The sequence below is a fragment of the Ochotona princeps genome, chromosome 21 (assembly GCF_030435755.1).
Source record: "Ochotona princeps isolate mOchPri1 chromosome 21, mOchPri1.hap1, whole genome shotgun sequence".
NCBI classification, from domain to species: Eukaryota; Metazoa; Chordata; class Mammalia; order Lagomorpha; family Ochotonidae; genus Ochotona; species Ochotona princeps.
This window is the reverse complement of record NC_080852.1, coordinates 35,789,321-35,807,540: the sequence shown is the minus strand read 5'-3', so window position 1 is coordinate 35,807,540 and position 18,220 is coordinate 35,789,321. Positions and strand designations below refer to the sequence as shown.

At 54.0% G+C, this 18,220-nt stretch overlaps 1 protein-coding gene across 4 annotated transcripts in view; it reads right to left on the bottom strand.

Moving 5' to 3' along the window:
* The window catches only part of FGD5 (FYVE, RhoGEF and PH domain containing 5), a 104,549-nt gene that overhangs the window by 34,549 nt on the left and 51,780 nt on the right, over window positions 1-18,220 (bottom strand). The window lies entirely within an intron of this gene.

Here is an 18,220-nt window from a genome sequence, read left to right as displayed (position 1 = left end):
AACCCAGGAACCCAGGGGGGGCATCTGGCCCAGCAGCTGAAACAGCACCCGGGCACTCACATCCCATACTGTTGTGCCTGAGTAGGAATGTCAGCTGCACTGTGGACTCTGGCCTCCTGAGAGACAACATGGTCCCTGCCACCAACCCCGGTGGGAGACCTGGGTTGAGTTCCAAGCTTCTGGGCTTTGGCCCGGTCCAACCCCAGCCAATATGGACATTTGGGGAATGAATTAGTGGATGGGAGAGCTAGCTCTCTTTCTCTCTCCCTGTTTTTCTAATAATTGTAAGTAAAGCTTTCTAAAAAACTCCAGGTACCTGGTCTTACTCAATTCTTAGCCAACATTTGTCTCTGTTCTAGGAATGCCAGGCAACAATGGGATGATAGACAGATGGCAGAAGAGAAGGGAACACCCACTTGCTGGACTGGCTGGGAACACTGCAGCCCCGTGTTTATGTCGTCTGGACTGCGGTCCTTGCCTTGGGCATTGGTCCAGGCAGGAGGTGACAAGGGGGAGATAAAAAACCTGAGGTGACAGCTGAACCAGAGGCCCCTCTGGGAGCTCCTTCTCACTGCTGCAGGAGCCAAACCCATGGATCCCATTTCCAGAGCCTGAGCCATGGGGTCATGCCATGAGCAGCATGGGCATTCCAGGGGTCCACAAGGCCAGACACAGGCGGGACAAGGTGGCCACCAAGGGCAGGGTCTGTTCTTGCCTGGGCTACTCCTGCCACAGCAGCTGGGCTGCAGGCGGCATCTGGGCCCCCAGAAGAAGAGGTACAAATCCAGTCCCAACTCAGGCTGAGCTGGCCAAACCCACTCTCCAGCAGGGTGCCCTACTGGTCAACCTCTGTCCTCTCCCTTTTCCCAAAGCTTGTCTTGATCTCTTCTTTCCAGCTGAGTGTAAACAATGCATTTTGCAACAAGCCACACACCTAGGACTGAGGTGCACAAAGAAACAGCTCATTGCCATTTTTGGCCATGTGTGCTGGAAACCCCCTTTAGAGAGCCACCCTGGTACCCCTCACTACTCAGCATCACACAGGGGTCGAGGAGGAGGGTGGTCCATCCTTCCTCATTTGCTTGATAGAGTTTGGAGCCACTCAGGAAAGTGACTGCCCAGACCAGGCTTCCAAAGCCCCAACTCCCCTCAGAGCGTTCCTTCGTCCAGTAGGTAGGGAAGGAGTGGGTGGGCCTGGGGCCTGCAGAGGAAGCCTGCTGCACTCTATCTGAAAGTGAGCCACAGTGAGGGATGCAGCTGCTGCCTGCACCCTGGGCCCTCCTTCTCTTCATCCAGGAAAGGAAGGTGTGTGCCAGGCCTTTCCTAGAGTGTGCTGTGGGGGAGGAAGCGCTTTCCAGCCAAGCCTTTTAGGCGGCACGCCAGAAGCCTGAGCCTCCACACACACTGCCAGAGTGCCTGCTTCCTCCAAAGTTACCTTTCGGGGTCTCCCTGCTCCACTCGCACCTCCACCACCAGTGGCCCCTGAGGTCCACCTGGAAGGCCACAGTAGCTGCCTGCTGCTCTTCCCCTCCTCTACCCTCCCCTCCTGGCTGGCCTCCAACCTGCTCTCCATCTGGGGTCAGGGTGACTGTCGAACCCACTGTGCTCATGTGCCCCTCTTGCTGAAGACTGTCTGGGGCTACTTTGGGGCTGTAGGAATCCAGCCTCAAAAGCTCAGCCTGTTGGACAAAACTTGGTATGAGCTTGGGAAGGAGAAGGTGGGCACCCTCGGCTCCTGCTGTTGCTCTAACAATCTCCCCAGGAGGGCCCGGCACAGCAGCCTGGTACTCAAAGTCCTTGACTTGCATGGATTAAAAAAATCTCCTCAGGGCTAGGTGCCCTTGGGCATCACAGTGCCAGACTGGGGGCCTCATGCCAAGTGTGTGTCGGGGGAAGGGGTAGGTGTCACTGAGCAGAGCTGTGGGTGGCACTGGAGAGCAAGCTCCTGGAAGCAACTTCCTGAAGTGTGAAGGGGCTGGCTCAAGGTCATGTGCCAAATTCAGGCCAACACATGCTGTTTCTCATACCGGGTTCCATATTTTTTCTTTTTAAAAGATTTATTTATTTTCATTGGAAAGGCAGACCTACAGAAAGAAGGAGATACACAGAGAAAAATTCCCCGTCCACTGCTTTACTCCCCAGGTGGCCACAATGACCACAGAGCTGAGCTGATCCAAAGCCAGGAGCCTGGAGCTTCCCCCAGGTCTCCCACGTGGTTGCAGGGTGCCAAGGCCTTGGGCCGTCCTCAAGTGCCTTCCCAGGTCACAGGCAGGGAGCTGGAGGGGAAGTGGAACAGCTGGGACACCAACTGGTGCCTCTATGGGACCCTGGTGCACATAAGGTAACGATTTAGCCACTAGGCTACTGCAGTGGGGCTACCTGGTTTCATTTTAAAGGCTAGGGAATAGCTAGCAGGGTTCTGTTGGCCCACAGACATGTGGTTTCAGGTCACAGGTCGTAAAGGATCCTGTGTGTCGTTAGCTGACTTTCAGGACAGGGTTCATGCTGGCAAACTGGGCTGCCAGGGTTTCCCCTGGTTGGCTCCTGCTAAACCTCCTCAGGCAGGCCTCTGTAGGAACTAATGCACAGGGCTGCTGAGGGAGTCAGGGAGTGCATTCAGGAGGCTCAACAACACCTGCCACCTTGTGACTCGGTCAGCACGGCCCCTTCCCCCTCTGTTCTGGCTGTGTGGGTGCCTCCAGGCTGGGGCCAGCTCCTCCTTCCATCACTGCTCACCCCTGGCTGTTTAAGCCACACCACTGTTTTACTTAAAAGGTTCATTTATTTATTTATTTATTTGACAGGCAAAGAGAGACAGATCTTCCATCCACTGGCCCACTCCTCAAATGCGTACAATGGCTGAGGCTAGTCCAGCCTGAAGCTAACAGTCCAGAATGACTTCCAGGTCCCCACATGGGTGGCAGGGGCCCAGACACTTGGGCCATTCTCCATTCCTTTTCCAGACCACTAGCAGGAAGCTCAACGGGAAGCAGAACAGCTGGGTTCAGGGCTCCAATATGCAATGCTGGCTTAACCCAATGTACTACAATGCTGGCCCCCAAATCAACTTATTTTTAACACTGGCTACTTACTCGGATGCACACCAAGTTAAAAAAAGACCGGTAAGGTCATAGGTCTATGTTCTTCTGGCAGTTTGAAGACAGCAAACGCCAACAGTGTGGTTGACAATGTTACCTGGCTTGCCATTGAAGACACATAGACCTCTCAGAGACAAACCTGGTTAGCTCTGAACCACCCGCCACCTGACTCAACCCAACTTCAGCCGTGGTCAGAAGTGCGGCCCAGGCCGACGGCATTCCTCCTAGCATAGTTCTGTTTATGCCATTTTTTTAAATGAAGATCACTGAAACAGTTGCTCATTTATCTCACTACACTATTTGGGGTCTGTGAGCCCAACCAATGGGGAGAAATCATCAATTGAAAACACACTTTCAGGTACACAGGATGCCTACATCTCACCTCTGAGGGCCTGACACCAGCTTCCTGCTAGGGGGAGTAACAGGGGAGACAGCAATGATAATTCAAGTATTTGTGTTCCTGCTACCCATGTTGGAGGCTAGGGTTGAGTTCTCAGCTCTCAGTTCCAGCCACTGGCTGTTTTGGACATTTGAATAATGGATTAGCCAATAGATAGGATCTCTCTCTCTCTCCCTCTCTCTCTCTCTCTCTCTCTCTATCTCTCCAACTCTGCCTCTCAAAATGAATGAATGAATAAAGAAATAAAATTCGGTCACAATGTAAAAGAGCAAGTTCAATCAATGTCTGCACATTCAAGGAGAAAGTTGTAGCAACAAGCCCTATCTTAGAGGAAGGCATAATTGAATAAACAAACCAAAACACTGATGGTAGTGAAGACCCCACGGGCTGCACCTGCAGATCTCAGAGAGTGGCTACCTTGTTGGCCTTCAAATTCAGAGAGAAGCAGCTCTGAGAAATGTTTCCTTAGCAACTTCTTCCCAAATGCTCTGACGGCCTCTGGCAGAATCTCTCCCAGGAAGTAGTCACCCTCCCTTGGGGAAACACCCTGGGGGGGACACATACACACATTTTGTTTCCAGCTCCCCAAGTTTGCCAATGTGAATCTCCAAGTGGGGTCCGCTGCTTAGTACAGTCTAAGGAAGCTCACAAGGAGCAGTGTTTTTTTCTATCTGGTGCCTATCTGCTTTTTCATCTATTAAAAAAAAACCCCTATTAGGAGCCCTTTCTATTATAGGCTACCCTGGGAACACAATCATAAGCAAATAGATCCTTTGTTCCCAGGTCTCACTAGCGAAAATGCTCACAACAGTGATACCTACAGGTGTTATCTCCAGCTGGATTCTTTGAGCACAATACTACAATACGCATGACAATGTCCCCTAACCCAACCACCTGTTCATCCACTTAACTTCACCCATTACGCACTCATTCAGCCATTCACTCACCAATCTATCCAATTAACCATCCACTCAGATGTCCACTCTTGAATCCATCCAACCCTCCACCTGCCCATCTGCTCACTCATCCATTCATCCATGCACACATCTGGTCATCCTTCTACCTGGTCACGCACTCATCCAACCACGTGTCCATTCATCCACTCATCCATCTCCTACCTGCTACCTACTCATCCACTCACCCACATCTCCATCCTGCTATGCACACATTCCTCCACTAACTCCACTCAAAGGGATCAGCAACCACTTCATGGAGCTGACACAGGGAACAGTTGAGAGATGACGGAAGCACCTCTGGCTTCAAAAAAGGCAAACAATGCCAAAGTTCATTAAGAAGGTAGGCTCGGAAGTCAGACTGCTTTATTGATAGCCAACTCTGCTACTGCAAGCAAATAATTTAACCCCTCCATGCCTCAGCTTTTTTTTTTTTTTAAGATTTACCAATTTACTTGCAAGTCAGAGCTATTGTGAAAGAGAGACAGAGAGATGGAGAGTCATACTCTAAGACATTAACTAGTGATGGTGTTTCCATAGCCTGGCAGCATTAGATGGGATAAGCTGAAGGGATTAGCTCACTGGAATGTGAGACTACAGGCGGCTTCATCCTGCCATCAGCTGTTCCCTTGCAGCTGGCTGGTGCTGAGGGTGGCTTAAAACTCAGCCACCTCCTCGTGGCCTTACACGCTACAGGCTCCTTCATGCCTGCCTCCTCACTGCAGCCTCCATATCTTCCCAAGCAACACATTAGGACCAAGAGCGGCCAGTTGACCAGACAGGAGGTGAGGAAGGACATGTGGGAGTTACAGTGTGGATGCCAGAGACGAATTCCTAGGCACTCTTTCAACAGTCTTAAGGACAAACAGGCTGTTGTGCCTTGAACAGGGGCTTTTTAGGGAGTCCTGGATTTATGGTTGCTACAGTGCCAGCACCCAAGGAATTCAACTGCGAAATCACTGCTGGGGAAAACTGGCAGATGGACCAGGGGGTCAGTACTGTAAGCTGAGTGACCAAATGATCTGGAACTTTGTCATCAGCTAGAGGAGGGGCACTGTGTGAACTCAGGCAACTCACTCAACCTCGCTGACTCTTCCCTGTAGAGTGGAGATAATCATCTGGGCTCACTGCGGGCCTCCATGAGAACGTGATGGTGGAAGTGGCCACTGCCTGGCATGGAGCAGCTCTTGCTGGCCAGTCCAGGAGAGCCTGTAGAAAGGCCCATGTTCTAACTCCCAGGCTGGTCTTTCTGGAGCGGAGCTGCGCTTGAAAGGGAACTGAAAGTAAAACTGCCAGAGCTGGCCACCTTAAATGACCCTCCCTCTTGAGGAGCTGTGACTTGTAAAAAGACAAGTGGCCCCACTTGGGGAGAGCAGTGCTGGATGACCTGGCCAGAGCTGTGCAACTCTGACTGTGAAATTCCGTCCTGTGCAACACTCGCTGGGAGCCATGACCTCAAACTAAGCCAAAAGGGCTCAGTAAATTCATTTAGAAGGAACACAGCTGCCCCTGGGAAGGGGCCTTCGGGGCTGGGCTTTCTGAGAATTGGAAAGTCTGCAATAGCGGAGACCAGAGAACAGGAACACCCTGGCCGGCAGAGCAGCTGAGGTGTTTGGCGGTGCAGAGGGGAGGGCTGGGTGCAAAATCAGGGGCTTCCAACCCTGCAGATACTCCCCCCTGCCCTGCCCACTTCCCCCACCCCAGCATCCAGCAGGACTCCAAGCAAGCCCTCCAGGCTTCCAAGGCGGCCCCTTCTGTACCAGATGACTTCCTGGTGCTCAATGTTGACCCCTCCCATGTACCACTTCCTTAAGGCAACACTATCCTGGTGTTCATAAATTTCACTTGTACCAACTAGGAACCTTTGATGTTGAGATGCGAAGAGCACAAAGAGTCTGGGGACCACTGGACTCACTGCCAGCCAGCCCACCTCCTGCAGGATCTGGGTGATGTGGCTACCCTAGTGGGTCTCAGTTTCCCTCTCCATACACTAGAGGGTGCAGACTGGACCCCTGGGCCAAAGCATGGAAGAACTGTTGCATGCTGCAGGCAGTCAGCAGGTACACCTCAGCCCGGGCTGGAGCGGAACACACCACAGAGCCAGGGTCAGTCAGGGAAGAGCCTTGTCATGGTTCTCAGACACAGCATGGAGACGGAACATTCAGTTTCCATCTTCCACTGAGCTGAAACAAATGTTCATCCTTGCACTCCGCGACACGGGTTCATCCTTGCACTCCGCGACACGATGCCACTCCCTCCCCCCAGTTCCGCCCTCCTCTATAATGGGGTCCACAGTTGTCACAGGGGTTGTTCTCTTTCTATAGCAGAGGTACAAGTCACCACTCAGAGCTTTTTAGCATGAGGGTTGTCCAACCAGCACAACAAGTTCAGAACATTTTCCTCACCCCAGAAACAGACCCCAGAGACTCCAGCAGTGGCTTCACATTCCTACCAGGCCCACAAGCACCTGGAAAATAGGAATCTACTTCCTCCTTCTGTGACTGTGCCTGTTCTGGCAGGTGTTTTCAGAGTTGATTGTGCCTTTTTTATGGCCGAATACTATTCCACCATCTGGACAGACCCCACTTTACTGCTTCCTCTGCAGGTGGGCAGTTCCTGACCCACAGCAATCACGCGGCCGTGAACATGGGTGTACATGTGCTCACGTGCGCCTTCATCTCTCTTGGGCAGACACTGACGAGTGGGCCTGCTGAGTCACAGGGTGAGTCTATCTGCACATTCTGAGGTGCTGCCAGCCGGCCGGCTGTGTCCCAAAGCAGCTGCGTCATCTTAACTTCCCACTAGCGGTGCCTGCCTGTGCCAACGACCATGTATCCTTGGCAACACTTGCGACTGCAGGTCTTTATCTCAGCCATCCTCGTGGGTCAGAAGTGGTTTTACAGGGATTTTCAAAGGTCTGTGCTTGCCGATTCCCAGTTCCACCTCCTCCCATCCCAAGCAAAGGCTGCCATTTTCCCCCCTAATCAAAGAAAAAAGGAGAAACAGATTGTGACTAAGAAGCTCATCAAGTGTGGTTCGAGAGGTCAGGGGCCAGACATGGCGGACAGAGGAAACAACTTGTAGATCATCAGAAGCCTCATAAAACAACAGACTAACGCAAGGAGGGAACATGCAAGAAAACTTTGTAAAGCCTGACCCACCAGGAACTGACGGGGGTGGGGCACTCTGGCTTGGGCCAACAGTGACTGCCCCTGGTCCAGCTCAGGGCAGGGGTATGGGTACCTGGACAGGGTCTGCCTTTCAGCACATGGGCCTGGCCTCACTGGCATCTCATCCCTGGGATTGCAGAGGAGTATGCTATGACAGGCACGGCTCCAGAGTCTGACTGCCCAATGACCCCATGCCTCTGACACCTCTCTGCCCACTGACCCTGAGCAGGCTGCTAGACTGCCCTGTCTGCTTCACCACCTGGAAAGCAGCAGATGGGAGGGTCTCTTGTTTTCTGCTCAAAACAAAGGAATCCATGCTGGTGAGCCCTGCCACCTCTGTGGCACCTCCGGGCACCCTGTACAGCTGTGCTCATGGCTGCACTGGCTCATCTCTGTCACAGACCCTTCCAGAATCCCCACCTGACTCACCTCTCTGCCTGTTCCATACTTACTGCCCTCTGCCCCTGCCCCCAGCCTGAGCCAAACACTACCTCTTCCTTGTCATTCCCCATGGAGGGGTTCTCACTATATTCTGTGACCATGGTTGCTTATGCCTCTTGAGGAACCTGTCTGTGTTCTCTATAACACAAGTTGGACAACTATCCCCTCCTGGGTTCTTCCTCCTGTGGCAGGGCCTGACAGACTCAGAGGCACTCAGTACATTTAGCTAAGGTGGCATCAGCAGGTGTTGCCATCACCGACTACATGGTGGCTATACCTCCCCAGGCACCTGAACTTCTACATCTCCCTCTTATCTTAGGGACAGCCGACAGTTTAGTGGAGGCTGAAAGGCTGGGGGCCGGCACTGCCTCACCTTCCTCACCTGCAACACGGGGTCCATATCTGTGGGCCCCAGGCCCTGACCCCTCCCGCGGTATGCAGACATGCCTTGTTCTCTCTCTGGGACGCAGAGCAACCCGGACCACAGGGGAAGCAGGAAGGGCAGAGGAGCTGCGGCTTTGGCCTCGGGCAGCTGGAGAGTTACACAGGCCGCTCTCATTTACACATCACAACAGACGCTGCTGGGGCTGCCAGCAGAGGGGCTGGTGGTTTCCATGTGTGGTGGCCTGAAACCAATCCCCTTCTCCCATTCCTCCCGTTTGCACAGACACAGCAGTCAACAGCAACAGCAGACCAAGACTGCAAAGGCATTGCCGAGCCCTTGCAGTACGCCAGGTGCTTTGTGACTCTCCCCTGCCCCTGCATCTCACAGGAGCTCACAGCCTTACAGATGGACAAGCAGGGACAGTACACTCAAGAGCTGAGATCTGAATGCAGCTTCAGGCCCACCTTCCCACGTGCCAGGCTACATCGTTTCTACCAGCAGCAGTTAGCATCTGCCAGGCACTGAGTTGTACATGACCCATGACCATCCCAGGGGAGCCTTCAATCACTGTCCCCGTTTTCTACAACTGGACCACCCTCAATAGAGGCATCCATTCCTGTGCTTCTCTGTTGCTTCCCCTGTGCTGGGCAGGGTGAGGACAGAGATGAGTGGGGCAGGCTTGGAATGAAGTGAGAGATGTCAGAACACATGAGTGACTGGTGATAGGCAGGCAGGTGGGTGAGCCCATGTGGCCAGAGAGGGGTGCCTGATGGGAGACACAGGGGGGCAGTTAGATACACACACTGAGCCGAGAGCCAGCCAACGGCTGTAGACCTGGACTGAGATACCCTGTAACACACACACACACCCTCGCCACCCCGGTTATGAGGGTGTCTGCCCAACTCCATCCACCTCCTTTAGTTCCAGTGGGGAGAAAGCATTTTCAGAAAACACCACTTTTTGCCAAGGGACTTTGAGATTCTGTAATCCCACCCTGCTCCTGATCCTACTGTTTCCCCGTGCCCAGGCTCCTCTACCTGAAAAATTCTTTTGAGGCCTGGATCAAACTCTACCTGCTCTTCCAATAAACCTTCCAGGACCACTAGCTGAGCCAATGAAGCATTAGCTATAGACTTCAAACTTGCATGAATGGACCTCTCTCAAAATCCTGTAGATTCATTTATTTTGTTAGTCATACATCCTTTTAATTTATATATATTCTTTCTAAAGATTTTATTATTGGAAAGGTAGATTTACAGAGAGAAGGACAGATACACAGAAAGATCTACATCTGCTGGTTTGTTCCCCAAGTGGCCATAACAGCTGGAGGTGAGCCGATCCAAAGCCAGGAGCTTCCTCTGGATCTGCCATGTGGGTGCAGGGTCCCACGGCTTTGGGCCATCCTCGATCGCTTTCCAAGGCCATAAGCAGGGAGTTAGAAGGGAAGTGGAGCAGCTGAGACATGAACCGATGCCCATAAGGGATCCTGGCGCTTGCAAGGAAAGGATTTAGCCACTAAGTCATCCTGCTGGGTCCTATTTATTTATATTTTGGAGAGGCAGAGAGAGACCGACAGGTTTTCATCTGGTATTTTGCTCCCTAGATGCCCACAACGGCTGGGGAGCAGGAGCTGGAAGCCAGACACTCAGTCCAAGCCTCCTCCTGTTTGTGTCAGGAGCTCAGCTGATGCCATCACTGCTGCCCAGCAGGGTCTGCACCAGCAGGAAGCTGTAGTCATGACGAGCTGGAGGCTGGCAGCAGCCCCAGACACTCTGATGTCCTTTGGAAAGAAGCTCCCCAGCCTGCAGGGGCTGTAGAGCCTATCCCTGCGCACACACACCTGCTTGTGAGGTCCTGCTTCCCTTTGTATGCTCATGTTCCTAGAGGTGGCACCCTTCACTGGTCATGGTTTTAGCTTTTTCCAAAACAGGTTTTATTTCTTCCTGGCCAAAGTGCAAGTTCCTTCTTGCCAGCCTACCATGTTTAACTCGTAAAGCCCTTTGCATGTAGCAGGAACTTGATGAAAGTCACAGTGAGGAATGTGTTCTGGAGGCACCCCTGTCACCCTTGGCCCTGGGCACACCAGGGAGCAGACACAGATAAAGGACTTAGGTCAGAGGTTACCGCATCCACTCTGGGTACCCACCAGGACACAGCAGGTGTGGGCGCGACCTCTGGATGCAGGCCCATGGCTAGCACTGGGGACATCTAGGTGGGCGAGAACCCATATCTGCCTTGAAGGTACTCAGCCTAGTAGGAGAGCAGAGAGACCCAAGTTGGGCCAGTAAGGCCCACAGCACAGCAGCCCATGAGCGATGGCGAGGTCTCAGTTCAGTGCGCAAGGCAACAGTGTGCTGGCAGCCCCAGCAGGGGCAGGACACAGGCAGAGACTAGGGTGACTGGGAGCGAGGTGGGGGAGCCTCCTCAGAGGACAGGCGCTCTGTCCTGGGGCTCTCAGAGGCGCTGGGGTGGGGCAGTCTCAGAGGGAAGCGGTGTGGGCAGGGGCAGGGCTGCCTGGAAGCAGGACTTTTCCCTTTCACAACAACAGGCCTCATCCCTCCGATGGTCTGAGGGGCACCCGCCCTTGGCCCCGCAGAGCCAGACAGGTCTCGGGGTGGCCAGCTTCCCCGCCTCCACCCACCTCCTAGGCCTTGTCCTGCATTTCCTGTAAACACGGACACTTCCTCCCTGGGGAGGGCCTGGCAGGGCCGCGGGCCCCACCCGCAGGGCCGACAGACAGGCCCAGCACACAATGGCTGGCCTCTCCACACCCCAGGCCTGCCCACGACCCAGAGAATAAGAATCGCATCTCACTAAAACCGAACAGCCAGGGCCTGTGCGGGCAGCCTAGCGGCTAAAGTACCTTGCCTTGCATGTTTGGATCCCATATGGACGACAGTTCTAATCCCGGCGGCCCCACTTCCCATCCAGCTCCCTGCTTGTGGCCTGGAAAAGCAGTCGAGGATGGTCCAAAGCCTGGGGACCCTACACCAGCATGGGAGACCCAGAGGAGGTTCCTGGCTTCAGATAGGCGTAGCACTGGCCAGTGTGGCCGCTTGGGGAGTGAATCATCGGACAGAAGATCTTCCTCTCTGTCTCTCCTTCTCTCTGCATATCTGACCTTACAATAAAAAATAATAAATCTTTAAAAAAACAAAAAATTGAACAACCGAAGTTCCCACACCACAGAGGGATGAGACAAGGCTGGTGGGGGAGCAGAGGAGAGGGGACCGGCCCCAGGGTAAACAGGAAGCACGTCAGAAGGCAGGCCCAGGCCTGGCCCCTAGCTGCCACACATGGGGCCCCGATGGTGCATGGCTAGTGGCTTAGGCTTGAGAAACCAGTCCAAGTAGGTTTCTAAGACGGGTTTCCAAGCTGCACAGACTAGGGCGAGCTGTCTGCGTGCCTCGGTTTTCTCATCTGTAAAATGGAGATAAAGACGGCGCCAATCGCACAGGGTTCCTGCCAGGATTCAACGAGGCGTCAGACACAAAGCACCGGGAACACAGACCGGACGTGACACTGTTCCCCTCCTTCCACCCGCCCCTGACCTGAACTTGGGCCTCTAGGCCACACAGCCTCTGCCTCAGGGGAGGGGTTGGCGTTCCCACACAAGCCAGCAGGCAATCTTACAGTCTGTGACAAGGGGCCGGAGTCCGCTGAGAGCATCCTGCCTGTCGAGCCCCGCCTCAGAGTGACAAACCCGAGGGTCCACCGGGTGGGGGATGTGACTTCCCATGTTTAATATTCCTTTGATGTACCTACACATGCTGTCTGAGGCTCTGTTGGGGGCGGGCAGGCCTTAGGCTGAGGCTGAGGTTGGGGAAGCACTCTGAAGTCTCTAAACACTTCGCACATTTCCACACCACAAAGACTTCCCACAACCCTGCGCAACAGGCTTAGCTATGCCCAGGAAAAGAAAGAATGAGGCCATGTCCGGGGATACCACAGTTCCACGGTGGCCACTGGGGCCAACCAGAGCCTGTGGCTCCAGGGCTGGGAGGTTCCCTGGAGTCCCCAGCAAAGCTGTGGGGGCATGTCGGGTAATTCCCCTGTGGACTAGGGTGCCGTGCGAGCAGTTTCTGGGGCCCGTGGTAGGGTATCTGGAAGCACTTACAAGCTGGCGGCTGAGCCCGTTTTTTTTTTTTTTTTCAGTAATTGCTTTGAAATATGGGTTTTGAGAGTTCGACTGCAACGCCAGCTGGCAATGCCTCCTTCCCACATGGCCAGGACAGAGAATGGGACAAGGAAAGGCTGAGAAAACCACCCATCACACAGAGCATGCTGGCGGGGGACAAAAGAAAGTGCTGCAGGATGGAACATGCCAGAAACTGGAACCCGGGAGGGCCTGCCTGCCTCCCTCATCCCTTACCGGACCCAGAGGAGCCTCAGCTCATCGTGAAGATCGCACCGTGTACTCCTGGTCAATGTGCCCCCTTCCATGCTTCACTCTAGGGTCGAGACCCTTCTTGGAGGCTATCAGCTGGTGTGTGCCTAGTCAGGGGCACTGGACAGCTCCACTTGGCAGCCCGAGGCAGCAGGGCATGCTCCCGATCCTGTGTTCGCAGCCAGGGAGGCTCCTTCTTCCTAGCCAGGGCCCACCCTCAGGTGTTACCGGGCTCTGTTTTAACCAACTCACACTTCCATCCCAGGCTCGCTCCTGCTACCTCCAAGATTCCCGTACCACTCACTCCTCAATTTCCTGGTAGGAAGAAACTTCCTGAGTTCTTCAGAGCAGGAAACGGAACTAAAAGATAAAACTCCAAGGAGGCAGCAAAGGGCAGGGCTGGTCATCCCCAACCTTCCAAGCCCTCTCTTGCGACTCCAGTGGGCCTGGAGGAAGCCTCTTCCTCAGGCAGCTCCAATGGGAGAGTCACCTGATCTGTCTTCTGGGCCCTTAAAATGGGAAATGCCCTGGGCTGCTGCACAGTCAGGTGCGAGAGACCCAAAGAAGAAAACAAAACAGGATCCCGGAACGCAGAAGCTCTGGGTATTCTCTAAGTGAGCTGAGATACTCGGGACATTTGAGGAAGCACAGAGATCGGAGCCTGCGCATGGAGGAACCCTTTCTTCTCAGGGCCAGGGGCTGCCTAACCCACCCTGGGAGGCGGGGTGATGGCAGCCATGAGCTGCTGCCCCTCAGGAGACTGCCAGTCCTTGGAGAGGCTTCCCGAAGAGCAGAGGGCAGAGAGCATGGCTCAGGGACAGGCACAGGGTCAGAACCAGGCTTCCTTGCCCTGGTATTGTGGTGCTGGGGCTCCTCATATGGTGTGTCTCGGCTCTCCCAGCCAGTTTGCGAAGCAAGGAACCCGAACCGCATGTCCCAGCAGTCTACAACAAGACTTTGTGCACTGCTGGCTGTGGCCACTGCCCTCAGTAGGGCCCCACGGTCCCCGGAACGCATGTGGCCGTTGACCCCTGGCTGAGGTGCAGAGGAGGAGGCGCCTGCCACAGGCAATTGTCCCTCTAAGCCGATATGTTCGGGAGCACTGGAGGAAGGGGGCAGCTTGCCACACAGGTAGTTTTCTGAGCCAGAGAACTCCAGATCACTGGATCAGTCGTTAGGCATAGGGTCTGGAAATGTGTGTTCTCAGGGGGTCTGGCTTATTTTCTGGTTTCAGGCACGTGAAGATTTGTGGAATGCTACAGCTGGAGAGGCAAGGAGAGTTGAGTGTAAGTCCCAGTCCTGTCAGATGTGCAACCCTGGTGGGCCTTGCCTCGTCTCTGAGCCCCAGTGTCCCCCTTCCCCTCCTGCCCCAGCCCACAGAGTTGCTGTGAAGATCCAAGGAGGTTGGATGGACAAGCTCTCTGAACAGGTGCAGACCCCAAACACACCTTGCCTCCTTATGGCCACCAGACTGCAGCCTTGCCCATGGCAACAGTATGCTGGCTGGGAGGGGCTGGCTCTGACTTCATCACCCCCAGCAGGCGGGAAGGCTGGGGGGGATCCAAGTGGGGTTGTCTGGCATGCAGATGGTGCTCTGTGGGCCGGGCCTGAGGAGGGGGGGCGCCCTGCAGCCAGGGCTGATGGCAGCTTCCGCACCCCCTGGAGAGTGCCTAGGGAGGGAAGCGGGGGTGGGGGGGAACCCAGGCCTAAATTTTGAGTATAAAAGGAAAAGGTGGCAGTAGGGAGTCTAAAAAAAAAAAGAGCAGCCTGGCTTTCCTCTCAGCTAGCATGGCTTGGGGCATCCGTCACTGCTGGGCCCTACTTGAGGAGGCTCTGCCCAGTGCCCAATGATACGCTGAGCTGGGGACAGGGACCACAGTCTAAAATAAATGAGTGAAGTTCCAAACGTGGGGGTAGGGGAAGGCAACTCGATTTAGATGATGTGGATGATGAAAGCATCCAGCTCACAAGATTTACAAAATTAAGAACAAGAACTACAAAACTCCACCTGATAAACCCAACACTTGGAAGTGGACTCCGGTTTTCTGTTTTCATGGTGGGGTAAAGGCACAGTTGAGAGCCTGTCTCAGCCAGGACGACCCCGTGGTCAGAGGGGTTGGTGTCTGGATACCCGCGCTCCTGCCTGCCACCCCGAATCCAGCACAGATGAGACACTTGCCAGATGCTGGGGGAAGTGGGAGATAAGTGCTCGCTCCCCAGCAGTTTATGATCCCATAGGGACCACTCTGACATGACAACAAGGAAGGAAATTCCAAAAGCTACACAGTATGCCTGAGGAAGATGGCTAAAGTGCTAGGAAAACTCAGGATGTATCTCCAGCTGCCACGAGATGTTTAGACAGCTTTATGGAGAAGGGGGTGCTCCAAACAGGCCAGGCTGGGACCCTGGGGGTTTCTGGGCATGAGGCACAGCACCAACAAGGCACACAGAAGTGGGGAGCTCAGGACCTGTAAGGGACCCCACCTCACCACTGGTCCTGGGGGCCACAGAGGGAAGCAGAGAAGATGCAAGAGTAAGGGTAGGTGCAGACACCTCACCCAGGAAGAGCTGTGGTTGAGGGGATGCAGCCCGGGGAGGAGCAGGTGGGGGAACACATTTCACACTGAGTTGGGCTCTGTGACCATGACTGTGTCTGTGCTTTGCTCCCTGGGCAGAAGGGCTGGTTACATGTGGAAATTCCTGGTCCCCCTGTGAAGTCCTTCCCAGCCCCAGGTACCTGGCCATGTAGAGAGGGTGAGGGACACGGCTATGGCCCTGAGGTCTGAGGTTGCGGTCTCCTTCCTCCCTGGAGGGAGGTGGTGGTGGAAGGGCTTGGCTGGGAGTCCCACGAGTTGCTTTAAGGACAACTTGGCATTTTGACATGGGGAGGTGTAGTTGTATTTCGCTTGGTCCCCAAAGCTGCAGCTGCCCGAGCTGGGATGCCTTTCTAGGACAAAAGCACACCCAGAATTAACTGTCGGGCTGGATGCTGTGCCAAGCAGAGATGCAAGCCAAACATCTGGGTCTCTCAAACTGCTTGAGTCCCCCTCGGGAAGAAAAGACCAGAAAAGCCAGGGGCTGGGACCCGGGAACACTGCTGGAGGGACTGAGAATGTCTAAACCCCAGGAGCACTGGGACCGTGTGGGGAGGAAGGAGAGGGGACAGGAACCCCTCGGTCATCCTGTCCAGTGACACTGCTTTCTTCTGCTCCCATTCTCCTGGGAGAGACGGCTTGGGCCCCTTCCCCCAACCTGTGTCCTTTCTAGATAAGAAAGGACAACTGTCAGCGATAGTCATGCTCTGGTGGCTGACTTCCCTGCTATCTTCCTGAAATCTCACCCTGGTTAAAAAAAAAAGAAAAGAAAAAGTCTGCTCCTTAACCAAGCCTGTCCATCTCCTTCCTCCTTCCAGTAACTCTTTCAACCCAGAGTCTTGAATTATTCACACCCACGGATCTCTGCTCATCAGCCCTCCATGATCGGATACAAACTAGGAAAGGACAGTGTTCATCCTGGAGAACACACAGGCCTGACCATTGTAGGGGAGGCTGGGAAACCCAATGTCCAGTCCCATGGCAGTGCCTAGCGAGGTTAACACCCACCATCTGTGCTTCAAAGAAATGGTTTTACAAGAATTCCTCACTGCCTGTGGTGGTAGCACAGCAATGCCACAGCTCATGTGGGTCAGCTGGGCAGGCTGGACGACTACCGAGGCAGCCCCAGGGCACGACATTCTGGCCGCTCCGTGTGACACTCTTCCACCTGACTTCTCTACCACTGTAATAAACCCAAATGCTAGAAAGGCTTTGGTTGTAAATATTCACTTTGATGGTCCTTGGAAAACACCAAAAGCACCACCAGCCCTGTAAACTCATCATCAGGGGGTACACACACGTCGACTCAGCACAATGGCTGAAGTCCGAGTCAATGGACAGTTGCTTCTGTCATGATCTGTAGTGCCTACCTACCTCGGACTGTCTTGGCGAGTGTTACTAAGTAAGCCACTGCATAATACGGGCTACCAGACACAACAGGAAACTAAATGAAATAAGCAAGGTAAGAGATTTTATGTGTGACAGCACCACGGGCTCACACCACTAGAACAAGATGCAACCCAGTGTAAACAGTAAGAGGGGCAGCATAGCGCGAGGGGATATTTGCTTCAGTTCTGAACTTCAGATGGATACAGGACGTAGCTAGATGCACGCCACACCTGGGGTGGGGAGGGGGGCTGGGGAAGAGGGGGCTCAGCAGTGTGAGAGGTGAGTTTTCTCTTAATACCTGGAAATTTTTGGAGTATGTATTGCCTTTTCTAATGCATGTTATAGTTTCTGAACCCCAGTGGGCTGGCTCAGTCTTTCCTGGTGGGCTGCTGCCTCCCCCTGGGCTAGAGATGTGGACGCTGCTGACACCTCTGTGACCTTGGATGGGGCCACCCAAAACAGCATAAACTTCACCTCCTGGCCTCTAAAACTCACCAGATGATCACATGGGGAACAGCAGGGGATCATCCCAAAGGAGGAGGAGGCAGCCCCATGGCACCCACACTCCTGAGGCCCCCCTGTTTCCCAACATACACAAAGGTGACAAACCAAGGCTGTGTTCAGTTACAGCTTCTAGCTGCAAACAGCTTAAGGTCTACAAAACTCAACCTGCTATTCCCATCTGGTCTTCCCTCGTTTGTGAGGTCAACAGTGTCCCCTCATTTGACAGCTGAGGAGGCCGACTACAGTTCAGAGAGGCAGATTCCACGCCGCAACCCACCCAGGAAGCCATGGGGCAACAGCTGCTGAAGTCCTTGGGTTGCACTGCCCAGAGCCGAGGAAGGGGAGGCTGGTGTTATGAGAGTTCTTATCATTTCTAATCCACTGACATCACTATTCTCCCGAGACCCCACAGGCAGGGCCAGGAGAAAGGCAGCTGGCTCGTAGCCAGCCTTTGCCTGCAGAGGTAGGAAGGTCAAGGGAGTGAGAAACCCACTTGTTGGTTCCACTGTGCTTTCCCCACAACTTTGCAAGAGAGATGTGAGGCCCTGGAATGCCAATCTCCACTTTCTCCCTGTTTGAGCAGAGATGTCCACAGCTGGTCTCATCACGCTATCTTTAGTTTTTCCACAGTCCCCAACAGAGAATTGTACCCCAAGGAAGGTCATACCCAGAGCCTCACCCACTCAGATTTAGATGACTTGTGTGGAAGGCAGCCAGGACTTCAGCACTGACAAAATGTCAGCTGACACTGTCACAGGATGAGACCAGTTGCATTTCACCCTGAGCATGGACCTGACTCACTGGAGGTCAGACCGTCTTAAGGCAGGAAAATGGCCCTCAAAAATAGTACCACCCGAAGCCCAGACCCTGGAGACTGTTCCGCACTCCATGACACAGGC